Below are 15,762 nucleotides of genomic sequence, written 5' to 3' on the forward strand. Positions count from 1 at the left end.
TCACTGCTTCGGGGACCTGGGTTCGATTCCCGGCTTGAACCACTGTCTGTGTGGAGTCTGCACATTATCTGTGTGGGTTTCCTCCCACTGGTTAGGTGCATTGACCATGCTAAATTCTCCCTCAGTGTACCCGTACAGGTGCCGGAGTGTGGCGACTAAAGGATTTTCACAGTCACTTCATTGCAGTGTTAATGTCAGCCTACTTGTGACAATAATAAATAAACTTAAACTTATGAGTAAACATGGCTGCTTTTCATTCAGTTTGAGGAAGAGTGCCTATCCAAAATAAAGATTGTTCTGAATGTCTCTCACCATCTCTATTTTTACTCAGCTGTCACACATTCCGATAAGTAGTCTCTCAACACCAGGTTAAAGTCCAACAGGTTTATTTGGCAGCACTAGCTTTCGGAGTCTCGCTCCTTCATCAGGTGAGTGAGGACTTGTGTTCACAAACAGGGCATATACAGACACAAACTCAATTTACAAGATAATGGTTGGAATGCGAGTCTTTACAGGTAATCAAGTCTTAAAGGTACAGACAATGTGAGTGGAGAGAGGGTTAAGCACAGGTTAAAGAGATGTGTATTGTCTCCAGCCAGGACAGTTCTGATATGCAGCCTTCAACTCTGATATCCATGTGAATGACTTCATCCATCTTTGGGATTGGGAGTTGGGTGTGTATGGTCTTGTTACCTTTCTGCGGAGGTGGTGGGGGTGCGGAATCTGTGCTCTGGATCTGGTGATGGCATTCAGGGAGAGTCTCATGACTGCTTTTGGGCTTAGCGCACGCAGGCAGGCCACAGGCTTAGAGTTTGATCATAGTCAAATGGATCATATAGATCTCCAAAACAAGCTGAACGGGAATTTTAAACTATATACAGTAAATCAGATGGATTAATTATTAACTCTGCAGCATTTATACAATATTAATTAAAATAACGAAAGAACAACATGAGATATTTGATGGTTTTAATGTTCTCTCTCAGACGGCTGGCTCTAGAGGGAACGTCTGCACCCACTGGGATGGCATGGTGGCACAGTGGTTAGCACTGTTGCCTCACAGAACCAGGGACCTGGGTTCGATTCCCGGCTTGGGTCACTGTCTGTGTGGAGTCTGCATGTTCTCCCCGTGTCTGCGTGGGTTTCCTCCGGGTGCTCCGGTTTCCTCCCACAGCCCAAAGATGCGCAGGGTAGGTGGATTCGCCATGCTAAATTGCCCCTTAGTGTCCAAGATGTGTAGGTTAGGAGCATTAATGGGGTAAATATGTAGAATAAAGTTTATTTATTAGTCAAAAGTAGGCTTACATTAACACTGCACTGAAGTTACTGTGAAAATCCCCTAGTTGCCACTCTCCGGCGCCTGTTCAGGTACACTGAAGGAGAATTTAGCATGGTCAATCCACCTAACCAGCACGCATTTCAGACTGTGGGAGGAAACTGGAGCACCTGAAGGAAACCCACGCAGACATGGGGAGAACATACAAACTCCACACGGACAGTGACCCAAGCCAGGAAGCGAACCCGGGTCCCTGGCACTGTGAGGCAGCAGTGCTAACCACTGTGCACCGTGCTGGTAACAGGGATATGGCTTGGATTCGCGGGGTAAATATGCAGGGTTACAGGGATGGGTGGGATGCTCTGTTGGAGAGTATGGCCTGCTTCTGTACTGCAAAGATTCTATGATTCTACGAATGCATGATCTCAGTGCAGATAGTAACACTCCTCTGCATTTTACTTCTCTCTGTATTATATGAGTACAGTGTTTCCTTTCAGTTAATAATTACATTGGGATTCACTGAAGATCAACATCCAGGCATGAATAGCATTTGAAGCAATTAGCTTTGGGACTGATATTCATAGGGGATGTGTTATATATGTGCTATGTATCAGCACAGAAGCCCTACAATAAAGCCATGGGATGTCAGTGAACAATTGTTCAATGTGTTTATATTAAACTCATTGATCTACATTGTAGACGGGCTAACAGTGGCGTCATGGTATTGTTGCTGAACTTGTAATCCAGAGACCCAGCTTAATGTTCTGGGGACCCGGGTCAAATCCCACCGTGGCAGATGGTGAAATTTGAATTCAATAAAAATCTGGAATCCAAAAAATTAACAACGACCGTGAAACCATTGTTGATTGTCATAGAAACCCATCTGGTTCACTAATGTCCTTTAGGGAAGGAAATCTGCCGTCCTTACCTGGTCTGGCCTACATGTGACTCCAGAGCCACAGTAATGTGGTTGGCTCTTAACTGGTCTCTGAAATGGGCAACTAGGGATGGGGAACAAATGCTGGCTAGCCAGTGACACTCACAACCCATGAAAGAATAAAAAACAAACCCCTCCTGAAATAGCAGACAGGGGAATTCAGAAGACCAAATGCTCTGGGGAAAAGGTAGAAATGGTCGAGAGCTTCATCTTTCTAGGTGTCCAGATCACCAATGACCTGTCCTGGTCCCTCCATGCGGCCACCAACGCCTCTATTTTCTCAGGAGACGAAGGAAATTTGGCATGTCAGCTACGACTCTCACCAATTTCTACAGATGCACCATAGAAAGCATACTCTCTGGTTGCACCACAGCTCGGTATGGCTCCTGCTCGGCCCAAAACTGCAAGAAACTACCAAGTGTCATAAAGGAAGCCCAGTCCATCCACACAAACCAGCCTCCCATCCATTGACGCAGTCTACCCTTCCACCTGCCCCGGAAAAGCAGCCAGCATAATTAAGGACCCCACGCACCCCGGACATTCTCTCTTCCACCTTCTTCCATTGGGAAAAAGGTACAAAAGTCTGAGGTCACGTAGCAACCGACACAAGAACAGCTTCTTCCCTGCTGCTGTCAGACTTTTGAATGGACCTACCCCGCATTAAGTTGATCTTTCTCTACACCCTAGCTTTGACTGTAACACTACATTCTGCACTCTCTCCTTTCCTCTCTATGAACGGTATGCTTTGTCTGTATAGTGCGCAAGAAACAATACTTTTCACTGTATAATAATACATGTGACAATAATAAATCAAATCAAATACTTGTATCCCATGTCAAAGGATTCTGTTTTATTCTTGAAGATTGTTTTCCTTGAGCCTTGAGCTCTGTTGATAAAGCGACGCCTGGTCACGAAAAACACATCAACAACTTAATTTAAAAACATACTTGAACTATAGTGAAAATAATCTCTCAGAATCCTGTTCCTAATTACTGCCCATGGACAATCTTGCTGGGCAATGCGCTTAACGATAGGTTTTTCCATCACTGACATCCTTCACCTTGGCAATGCCGCTTCAGACAAACAATGAATATTTTCAGATGTGAATATTTATCGGGGAGGATTTAGAATGCTGCAAGTGACATTTAATGCTGAGTGGATTTAACTGCAGAGTGTGAGACCTTCCAGATCGTATTATAATCTCAAAATGGTATTACAAAACCAAACTGAGCTGCGCTTTGAAAAATCCCTGATAAAGTTAGGGCTTATGGCACTCAAGAAAAATTGTCAAAGTTAAAGGTGATGGACAGACAGGGATTTATTTCTGTCAGCTCACGAGGCAAGCTGACAGGGCAGAATCGCAAATGTAAGAAAGCCTATTAAAACGTGCAGTTCCAGCATAATTTTATTGTGTGCGAGCCACAGTACTTTCAAGTCCCGGTGCAATAATATAAAGTTCTTAGAGGGTTTGAAAGGCAAGACGCTGAGAGGCTATTACTCCTGCCGCGAATGTCTAGAGGTGGGTCGGGTGGTCACAGGTAGGCCATTTAGGACTGAGGTGAGGAGGAAACACTTCAAGAACAAACAAAGAACAATACAGCACAGGAACAGGCCCTTCGGCCCTCCAAGCCCGCGCCGCTCCCCGGTCCAGGATTGAATCCTGAATCCAGGATCCCCGCCCAATTTTCCAGCCTATCTACATACTAATATCCTATCCACCGAGCTGTCCCTCACAGCTACGATGCTTTGTTCATCACAACCTATTAACTCACCCCCACCGCCCCATTCCAGACCATGTGATCTCCAAGGAGAGGCGAAAACCCAGAGTGAAAACCCCAGGGCCAATATGGGGAAAAAAAATCTGGGAAATTCCTCTCCGACCCCCTGAGGCGATCGAAACGAGTCCAGGAGATCACACTGACCCTGATCGGAAAATGCTTCCCAATCCTATTCATTTCCACTTCCACGAACACCATCTGAATTCCCTGCCCCCGAGACAGGTTCCCAACTATCCGCAGTCTCGCTCTGTACTGGCACCAGCAAGATGATCATAGAATGAAGCCTTGAAACGAGAAACAAAGAACAATTAGCCCGCGCCGCTCCCTGGTCCAAACTAGACCACTCTTTTGTATCCCTCCATTCCCACTCCGTTCATATAGCTGTCTAGATAAGTCTTAAACGTTCCCAGTGTGTCCGCCTCCACCACCTTGCCCGGCAACACATTCCAGGCCCCCACGACCCTCTGTGTAAAATATGTCCTTCTGATATCTGTGTTAAACCTCCCCCCCTTCACCTTGAACCTATGACCCCTCGTGAACGTCACCACCGACCCGGGGAAAAGCTTCCCACCGTTCACCCTATCTATGCCTTTCATAATTTTATACACCTCTATTAAATCTCCCCTCATCCTCCGTCTTTCCAAGGAGAACAACCCCAGTTTCCCCAATCTCTCCTCATAACCAAGCCCCTCCATACCAGGCAACATCCTGGTAAACCTCCTCTGTACTCTCTCCAAAGCCTCCACGTCCTTCTGGTAGTGTGGCGACCAGAACTGGACGCAGTATTCCAAATGGGGCCGAACCAACGTTCTATACATCTGCAACATCAGACCCCAACTTTTATACTCTATGCCCCGTCCTATAAAGGCAAGCATGCCATATGCCTTCTTCACCACCTTCTCCACCTGTGACGTCACCTTCAAAGATCTGTGGACTTGCACACCCAGGTCCCTCTGCGTCTCTACACCCTTTATGGTTCTTCCATTTATCGTGTAGCTCCTCCCTACATTATTCCCACCAAAATGCATCACTTCGCATTTATCAGGATTGAGAGATGAGAGACTTCACTCAGAGAGACGAGAATCTTTGGAATTCTGTAACCCAAAGAGTTGTGTATGCAGGATGATATGTATTGAAGACAGGGATTGAATAGATATGAAGCGAATCAAGGCGGATGGACACAGTTTAAACATTTAAGGTTTCTTTATTAGTCACAAGTAGGCTTACACTAACGCTGCAATGAAGTTACTGTGAAAATCCCTTAATCGCCACACTCTGGCGCCTGTTCGGGTATACTGAGGGAGAATTTAGCATGGCCAATGCACCTAACCAGCATGTCTTTCGGACTGTGGGAGGAAACCAGAGCACCCGGAGGAAACCCATGCAGACACAGGGAGAAAGTGCAGATTCCGCACAGACAGTGACCCAAGCCAGGAATCGAACCCGGGTCCCTGGCACTGGTGAGGCAACAATGCTAACCACTGTGCCACCGTGCCGCCACAGTGGGTAAAAGTGGAGCTGATGTAAATGTTCGGCCATCTTGTTGATAGCTGGCACAGTCTGGAGGGGCCATTTTCCTTGCTCCTGCTTCTACATCTTGCTTTCTTAATTTATCCTGAAAATAAACACGTTGGAGGCAATCTTACCAAAATAAAGTGCCGAAAGAGCATGGAAACAGGACAGAATTGCACCCATATTCTGGGCGAGCTCCCAGACACAAGCATAGGGCACTTAGAAAAAAAAGAGCCCAGATGTGATTCTTGCCAGCAAGGGGAGTGGGCGGAGCCTATTCACACCGGGAAGCTGGCTGCTGAGATCTAGGTGTGCCATTGCGCATGTGCCCTGATCTCCCAGTGCACCGTGTACAGTGTGTACACAGAGGAGTAGGAGATCTGTTAGTCCCCCCTCTCCCCCGATCCCGGACATCACGCCCCCATACATTGCCCTCTTTTCATGGGTGCGAAGCTGATTTTGCTGGCAGAAATGGGCCGCTAACAACGTGAGAGGTGAGAAACCGGACGCAAATCCCATTTTTTGCCTCTTGCCTGATCTTACTGGCTTGCCATGCCCCATCAACTGGCGTGATGAGCCTGAAAGATTGTCCCAATTGACTCGGGGGGTGGGGTAGTTACGGCATCCACATCACAGAGATCAATTTTAAATGAGGTCATCAAGAAAAAAATGGGCGGCAGCGAATCAGCAGCCATTTAAAGGAAAGATTTGCACAAAGAAATGGATCAACGATTCACCAGAATTTATTTTCACCTGACGATTAAAATTAAAATGGCCCCCACCTTATAACTAAGTTATCTTGCATCTGCATTTTGAAACAACCTTGTTGTTAAAAACATTGCCATTTGTGTGAATGTATATTCCTGTTACTCCATAACTTCGTTATAAGGAAGAAAATGAAGAAAATGCTGCCAGGATATTAGAATCATAGAATCCCTACAATGCAGAAGGAGGCCATACAGCCCATCGAGTCTGTACCGACTCTCCGATAGAGCATCTTATCCAGGCCCTACCCTACGTATTTACCCTACTAATCCCGCTATCCTACACATCTTGGGACACTAAGGGGCAATTTAGCATGGCCAATCCACCTAACCTGCACATCTTTGGACTGTGGGAGGAAACTGGAGCACCCGGAGGAAACCCACGCAGACACGGGGAGAACGTGCAGACTCCACACAGACAGTGATGCAAGCTGGGAATTGAACCCGGGTCCCTGGCGCTGTGAGCCAGCAGTGCTGACCACTTGAACTCATGACCTTCTGACTCAAATTCTTGGGTTGCTAGCCCTGTGCTAGTTGTGCCTCTTCACCTGTGCAGAAACAGCTTCTCACTGACTCATAAAAAGGTGAAGGTGCATCTGTGATGGAGTAACAGGAATATACATTCACACAAATGGCAATGTTTTTAACAACAAGGTTTCTGGTGGTTAGAGGGAGGTTTGCAAATTGTAGAATCATAGAATCCCTGCAGTGCAGAAGGAGGCCATTCAGCCCATCGAGCCTGGACCGACAACAATCCCACTCCAGGCCCTATTCCTACAACCTCACACATTTACCCTGCTAATCCCTCTAACCCACGTATCCCGGGACACTAAGGCGCAATTTAACATGGCCAATCATCCTACCCCGCACATCTTTGGACAGTGGGAGGAAACCGGAGCACTCGGAGAAACCCACGCAGACACGGGGAGAACGTGCAGACTCCACACAGACAGTGATCCAAGCCGGGAATTGAACCCGGGTCCCTGGCGCTGTGAGGCAGCAGTGCTAATCACTGTGCCACCGTGCTCAGTGAAGTTGACTCAGTATCTCTCAGTTGCTTTGTTTGGATGTTTTCTTTTTGATTGTGAGTCTTACGACTGTTGTGTTCCTATAATGATACAAGCCCTTGAGTTTATTTGCTGTACATGAGACAAGGCAGCAATCACTCATAAGGGTGACAGAAACACATTGTGTGTCCATTTATTAAGACTGGCCACATGAGAACAGTCTTACACAGTTGTAAAGCTTGGAGCACCGTAAATTCTGTGAGTTCTACTGCCAACACCAAACCATAGAATCATCGAATCACTACAGTACAGAACGAAGCCATTCAGCCTATTGAGCTTTCACTAACAACAATCCCACCCAGGCCTTATCCCTGTAACACCACATATTTACCCTGCTAGTCCCCCTGACACTAGGGTCAATTTACCATGGTCAATCCACCTAACCCGCATGTCTTTGGAGTGTGGGAGGAAACCAGAGCACCCGGAGGAAACCCACGCAGAGAATGTGCAGTCTCTACACCGACAATGGCCTGAGGCTGGAATTGTACCCGGGTCCCTGGAGCTGTGAGGCAGCAGTGCTAACTACTGAGTCACCGTGCCGCCTAAAGCGAAACTAAACTGGAACACACAGGGCATAGATCATTTCCCTGGCAGTAATGTACACAGCGACATACTCGTACCCTTAAAAGTACACTACCACAACAACCAGGCGAAAAGGAATAGAGTGGCTCCCCTCTTTTTCCACTCCTTGTCTGACTACAGTAGATTTCTTTTAGACGGAGAATGTCTGCTAATTCAGCGAGTGCTTAATTGCATACCTGCTGGGAGTCAGTTAGCTCAATTGGCTGGATGGCTGGTTTGCAATGCGGAACTACGCCAACAGCACAGGTTCAATTCCCACATCGACTGAAGTTATTCATGAAGGTCCCACCTTCTCAACCTTGCCCCTCCAACCTGAAGTGTGATACTCTGCAGGTTAAATCACCACCGGTCAGCTCTCCCCCTCCCCGTGACTGTAAAAGACGTGCTGGTTCGGTGAATCGGCCATGCTAAATTCTCCCTCAGTGTGCCCGAACAGGTGCCGGAGGGGATTTTCACAGTAACTTCATTGCAGTGTTAATGTAAGCCTACTTGTGACTAATAAATAAACCTTAACTTTAAAAGACGGGTCTAAGCTTGACATTGCTTACACCATTACAGTCTAATTTTAGTATTGCTGAGAAAAGAGACCTGCTATCGAAGCTTTTCATCTGGTGCTCATCAGAACGAGTTGCAAGAATACCAAATTGTAAAAGGAGCAACCATTTATACTGTATGAGAAGAGAGTGCAATTTCTGTGTCTAATTTACCTAATCTCTTAATTCTGTATTGCAAGTCTTCTCTCCCAGTCTTTGAAGCTGCAGTTATGTCTGCATTCTGAGCCTTGGGCATTCGCCTTGGCTTCTCAGTACATGGAAAACAAGAGGGCCATCTGGCCACTCAAAGGTCACTTCTCCAATGGACCGTCAAAAATCTGCTCCATTTTAAGGAAGACTGAGTAAAACTGGAGCAGGACCAAACACAGCAAGTGTAAGAATCAGGAGGCAAGTGGGGGGGACTACAACAACCATATTGTGACCCATGTTTCTGTTTAGCAAGTATTCGGTTTGAGAATGATTTGATTTGATTTGATTTATTATTGTCACATGTATTAGTATCCAGTGAAAAGTATTGTTTCTTGTGTGCAATGCAGACAAAGCATACCATTCATAGAGAAGGAAAGGAGAGAGTGCAGAATGTAGTGTTACAGTCATAGCTAGGGTATGCAACTACTCAACTAGGGTATGAGACTACTCAAGATGGCACTGGAGCAAGGTGACTTCTTGCAAGCTGCGCCCAGCATACCTTCTAATTCCATCTTAACTTAACTTGTAAATATGATATGCCAAAATTGCTGATTTATTACTGTCACATGTATTAGTATACAGCGAAAGTATTGTTTCTTGCATGCTGTACAGACAAAGCATACCGTTCACAGAGAAGGAAAGGAGTGCAGCAGGGAAGAAGCTGATGTTGAGCCACCTGGTACGTGTCCTCAGACTTTTGTATCTTTTTCCTGACAGAAGAAGGTGGAAGAGAGTATGTACGGGGCGTGTGGGGTCCTTAATTATGCTGGCTGCTTTTCCGAGGCAATGGGAAATGTAGACAGAGTCAGTGGATGGGAGGCTGGTTTGCGTGATGCTCTGGGCTTCATTCACAACCCTTTGTAGTTTCTTGCGGTCTTGGACAGAGCAGAAGCCATACCAAGCTGTGATACAACCAGAAAGAATGCTTTCTATGGTGCATCTGTATAAGTTGGTATAATGCAGCCTCACTATGTCTTCCCTTTAACTTCTGGGGCTAAGAGGAAGGATGTGGTGACATTGGAGGCAGTTCAGTGGAGGTTCAGCAGATTGATTCCAGGGATAAAAGGGTTGACGTATGAGGAGTGATTAAACAGTTTGGGCTTACACTCATTGGAGTTTAGAAGGATGAGAGGGGATCTGATCGAGGTATATAAAATACGAAAAGGGATTGATAAGGTAAACGTAGATCAAATGTTTCCCCTTGTGGGACAATCTAGAACAAGAGGTCACAGGTGTAGTTTGAGAGGCGGTAGATTTAAAACTGAGATGAGGAGGAACTACTTCTCGCAGAGGGTGGTGAGTTTGTGGAACTCGCTGCCCCATAGCGCGGTGGAGTCTGAATCATTGAATGGTTTCAAGAAGGAGATAGTTCAAAAAAAGGGTTAAAGGGATATGAGGAACATGAGGTGGATTTGCGATCAGGAAGCGACCAGTCATGATCTGATTGAATAGCGGAGCAGACTCAAAGGGCTAAATTGCCTATGTCTGCTCCTAATTCCTTTGTTCCTATGTTTCTTATGAGAACAGCTTTTCAATAAACCTGTTGTGTGTTACTTTGAATCCACGTGTGCAAGCCATGATATTTTTCTTTTTTGTTTAAAATCCACAACCTCTGCATGGTTAAAGGGATCTGGGGAACAGGTAGGGAGGTGAATTTGGGACGAGGAAGAGATCAGCGAAACAGGCTCGAAGGACTGAATTGCCTACTTCTGCTCCTGCCTCCTCTGTTCCAATGCAATCTTCTGCTTCCATTGGTAGATAATACTGATCCCTGAATGATAATCAAACAAAACTGCAGTATTTTTATATGCGTCTACTACTTAACTTTAACATGCTGCCTTTCCCACACCTAGCTCCATTAGCACAGGAGCCAATGATTCCTGCGGGAGTATTCGATAATCTGAGGCAGAAATCGAGTTGGAGACTGAGTGATAGTGAAACTGGTAAAAGAGATCGAGGGTGAGATCATAGAAATCATAGAAACCCTACAGTACAGAAAGAGGCCATTCGGCCCATCGAGTCTGCACCGACCACAATCCCACCCAGGCCCCGCTAATCCCTCTAATCTACGCATCCCAGGACACTAAGGGGCAATTTTTAGCATAGCCAATCAGCCTAACCCGCACATCTTTGGACTGTGGGGGGAAACCGGAGCACCCGGAGGAAACCCACGCAGACACGAGGAGAATGTGCAAACTCCACACAGACAGTGACCCAAGCCGGGAATCGAACCCAGGTCCCTGGAGCTGTGAAGCAGCAGTGCTAACCACTGTGCTACCGTGCCGCCCTGATGCTAAGGAAGATGCTAAGGAAGAAATTATAGTCTGGACTGAATAATGTCTGATGTCCTTATCTACTGCAGGAAAGTAAGACGATAGATCATGCGAATAATGTTATAATTTAATGTTGAGTTTCACATTACATCCAGAAACCATTTCTGATCCACTCTTGTAGGTTATAATGCAGTTTAGAGCACCTTGATTAAATCCAAGCCATAGCGCTTACTCCCAAACATCCATAATGGTATATCTAATTCCCAACAGAGTGCAAGATATTCACAGAATTAAAGAATGCTGCTGTTATGAGTGACGTTTCCAATCTTATCACCGTCTTTACTGTTTTGATATGCCAGCCAGGAAAGATTAAGCATTTGCATTGGTCATGAAACTAACTGTCGAAATGAGAATCATGCACTTTGATTATACTGCCTTTGAATGAACGGCCCAGAATGATTTCTGTTCATCAGGGACAGTAACCTTATGGTATTGGCCAAGTCTCCCAAACATTGTGAGTCCCAGTCCATTGAAAGAAGTGAACTGACAAACAATCACAAAAGCGAGTGATTATTGTAAAGACAAAAGGGGATTTTCCAGCCCTTCCAGCCAGTGACATTTTCCAGTCCCGCCGGTGGCATGAAGGCGACCCGCCCATCCCTGTGTATCAGGTTTCCCCAGTGCTGGGATGTGTGAGCCATGCACAATCGCCATAGACATCGGCGGGACTGGAAGATCCTGCCACCACTGACCAATGGCGAACTCCCTCTGTTGTTGGAAAACACATCGAGGGAGGGCAGAAAATCCCGCCCTCATTCAAGGATGCATGTAGGTTTGTATTTATACACAGACAAATATTTTAAGATGAAACCAGAACCTATGGTCTTATGCTATGTTTTATTATTAACCTGACAACTGGCGTGTTAAGCGAACAATCACCGACTGTATAACAATCATCCAGCTATTCATAGGATCGCTACAGAGCAGAAGGAGGCCATTCAGCCCATCAAGTCTGCACCAACCAAATCCCACCCAGGCCCCATTCCCGCATTCCCCACATATTTACCCGAGCTAGACCCCTGACATTAAGGGGCAATTTAGCATGGCTAATCAACCTAACTTGCACATCTTTGGACTGTGGGAGGAAACTGGAGCATCCGCAGACATGGGGAGAATGTGCAAACTCCGCACAGACAGTGACCTGAGCCGGGAATCGAGTCCGGGTCCCTGGCGCTGTGAAACAGCAGTGCTCAATGGAAAACTAAAATTCCATTTGTTCAAAGAAAAACTGCAGGCTTCCTGTCTGGGGCTCAGTTAGCCGTATAAAACAGACGGAGTTCAGATTGACTTTCACTCTGGGCTGAATTAGCTGATTTCAGCTGTGGTGGAAGGAGAAGTGTCATTTTATGAAATGTTTTTAAATTGTGGGCAATGTTGATGCAGTCAATTATTGCTGTGGCACGGTGGCACATTGTAGGAGGAGGCCATTCGGCCCATCGAAAGAGCATCTTCCCCAGCTGCACACCTCCCCCCCCCGCCACCCAATCCTGTAACCTCATGCATTTACCATGGCCAGTCCTACACATCCCTGTACACTTAGGGGCAATTTAGCAGGGCCAATCCGCCTGACCTTGGTACCTTTGTTTTGTACAGGAGAAATCCAAAGACTTTATTTTCAGTTTGTTAGAAGCTGTTTGGACTGCAGACTGAAAGCAGTGTTCTCTGTCTCTCTCTGGAGTGAAAATGCTGCTGTGTGAGGTGCAACTAGAAGCTCGAGGCAAGCGGTAGCTCTGTGTGTCTCAAGGTGGGAAAAAAGTTCCAGGATGGAGGAAGCCTCAGCATTTTCGATTCAACATCCAAAGGAGTAATCCCCAGCATGGATTGGAAAGCTGCAAAATCCAGCGTCACGTGAGCATACTTGCTTTCAGTGCCAAGCCTAGAATGGGGTGTATGCATGCGGGGATTATTTAGCTTGGAACAGTAAGCATAGCTGTTAAGGTTATAGTTGTGTTTGTAGTAGTTGGTAAAAGTCATTATAGTTCAACTGTATTCTTAAATAAATTTTGATTGGTAAAAGCTCCCTAGTGGGTCACTTGAATCAGACCTGGAATGAAACATCTTGTGCTTATCCATGCCAAATTCAAAGTGTAAACTTTTGGTCTAGGCTGACTTCATAAAACACCTTGGAGTTTCAGACCTGGATTACAACAACAGGCAGAATTCTCCAGCTGCACTGGTCTAAAAGCTGGAAGTTCCACCCGACCATCAAAGGCGTTTCATATTCTCCACAACCCGCCCGCTAAAATTCAAGTGGCGGGCAGGACGGGAGAATTCCGGCCAACAGGTTTATTGAAAAGCTGTTCTCATAGGGAACATAGGAACATAGGAATTAGGAACAGAAGGAGGCAATCCAGCACTCCGAGTCTGCTCCGCCATTCAACCAGATCATGGCTGATCTCTGCCTGGTCTCAAATCCACCTTCCCACCTGTTCCTCATATCCATTTAACCAATTTTTAAAATCAGAAATATATCTCTCTCCTTCTTGAAACCGCTTAATGATTCAGACTTCACCGCGCTATGGGGCAGTGAGTCCCAGAAATTCACCGCCCTCTGTGAGAAGTAGTTCCTCCACATCTCGTTTTAAATCAATTCAAGCCTTCTCAACCAATACCTGTGATCCCTTGTTCTAGATAAAGTAAAGTTTATTTATTAATCACTAGTAAGGCATACATTAACACTGCAATGAAGTTACTGTGAAATTCCCCGAGTTGCCACACTCCGGCGCCTGTTCAGGTCAATGCACCTAACCAAGGCATCCTTCAGGCTGTGGGAGGAAACCGGAGCACCCAGAGGAAACCCACACAGACACAGGGAGAACGTGCAAACTTCACACAGACAGTGAGCCAAGCCGGGAATCGAACCCGGGTCCCTGGCGCTGTGAAGCAGCAGTGCTAACCACTGTGCCACCCCACAAGCGGAAACATTTGGTCTGCGTTTAGAACAGCAACTGAAACTAAACTGTAACCTGTGAAACACCCCAATGACATCACCATCAAATCATGTGATCAGCTCTTAAAACAATCATGCAACCATTTAAGCATATAATGGGGGGTTATTCTCCTTGCCCGCTGCGCAGCAGGCCAGGGATTGTCAGCAGAGGTGGTTTCGCGGGCTTCTCGCTGGGCACACAGGCCTCCGTTCATCTCCCAGGTAAAGACTTCTGACATAATCAGCTCCAAGCCAATTTCCAGTTACAATATGGAAAAGACCATTTCCATGTCATTAGTGGGCATGGGACTGAAATCTCTGAGCCCACTAGCACTGCCTCCTCGACCAGGGGTGGTTCACTCCAGCAGTATTTACAACTGCTCCCCACCATCAGGGAACAGGCAGCCTGACCCCGCTGGAGTGAAGAGAGGCCACTGTGGCTACACTAAGAGTTTTCGGGTAAGGGGGTGCCCCTTGGGCACTGTCAGCTTGGCAGTGCTAGCCTGACACCCTAACACTGCCCAAGGGGCACCTTGGCACTGCCCAGCAGACATTGGGTAATGCTAAGCGGGTGGGACCAGAAGGGGTGGGGCCTATTGGGGGAAGGGCCTATGTGGGGGCTGATCTGTGGGGTCGGGGGGGGGGGGGGGGTCATGCTGCCACTCTGCCGGGGGATCAGAGGGAAGAGGAGATCGGGATTGGCCATTGGGGGGGTAGTGGTCAGGTCTGCCAGGGGCGGGGGTCAGGGCTGTTGGGGGTTGTGGGGATCGGGTGATCAGGGCTGGCCGGGGCCGGGGCCGGGGACAATGGGTCTGGCCCGGAGAGGTCAGGGGGGACAGATATCGGGTGGTGGGGGGGAGTCGGTAGGCCAGTGATGGAGGGAGGTTGCGGGGCTGGCCAGCAATCAGCGCTGACAGATCGGTGCATGCGCAGTGGCCCACTCAGTGCCATGCTTGCTGGCCTTTCAGGCGGGAATAGACCCTGCCACTGAATTTCAGAGGGGATCCAGCTGGAGCACTCTGCAGTGCACAGAGTGTGGGAGATTCAATCTGACAATCATGCAGATAAAATTGACAGGAGTTACTCCCGTTTTCACGTGAATTGGAAACTTAGAATTATTTTGGGAGAATCCCGGCCACAGCTTTAAGAAAGTAAGGCCTGAGATGTGACTGTCGCTACCCTCCACGATGCTGGGAGTGTGGTCTTGTGCTTTATTATCGAGCATAAAGTTGCATTTTACTTAATTAACAAAATGGCAAGTTGATTAGGAAACATAAGAACATAAGAAATAGGAGCAGGAGTAGGCCATCTAGCCCCTCGAGCCTGCCCCGCCATTCAATAAGATCATGGCTGATCTGAAGTGGATCAGTTCCACTTACCCGCCTGATCCCTGTAACCCCTAATTCCCTTACCGATCAGGAATCCATCTATCCGTGATTTAAACATATTCAACGAGGTAGCCTCCACCATTTCAGTGGGCAGAGAATTCCAGAGATTCACCACCCTCTGAGAGAAGAAGTTCCTCCTCAATTCTGTCCTAAACTGACCCCCCTTTATTTTGAGACGGTGCCCTCTAGTTCTAGCTTCCTTTCTAAGTGGAAAGAATCTCTCCACCTCTACCCTATCCAATGACACATTCGGTTGAATTAAATATTTTTACTTAGGCTAATTTCAAATAAGCAAGTAGAGGCAGAAGCTACACAGTCTGAACAATGTAGAATCTCCTTCTGGTTATAGAAAAGTTAACGTCAGAATCCGAGGAAATTTAGCCTCAGGAACCTGCTTGCTGCCCTTAATCAGATGGTGGACACAGAGGTGGCCAATTTTCAAGCTGTCTCCTG

The sequence above is a fragment of the Mustelus asterias genome, chromosome 18 (assembly GCF_964213995.1).
Source record: "Mustelus asterias chromosome 18, sMusAst1.hap1.1, whole genome shotgun sequence".
NCBI classification, from domain to species: Eukaryota; Metazoa; Chordata; class Chondrichthyes; order Carcharhiniformes; family Triakidae; genus Mustelus; species Mustelus asterias.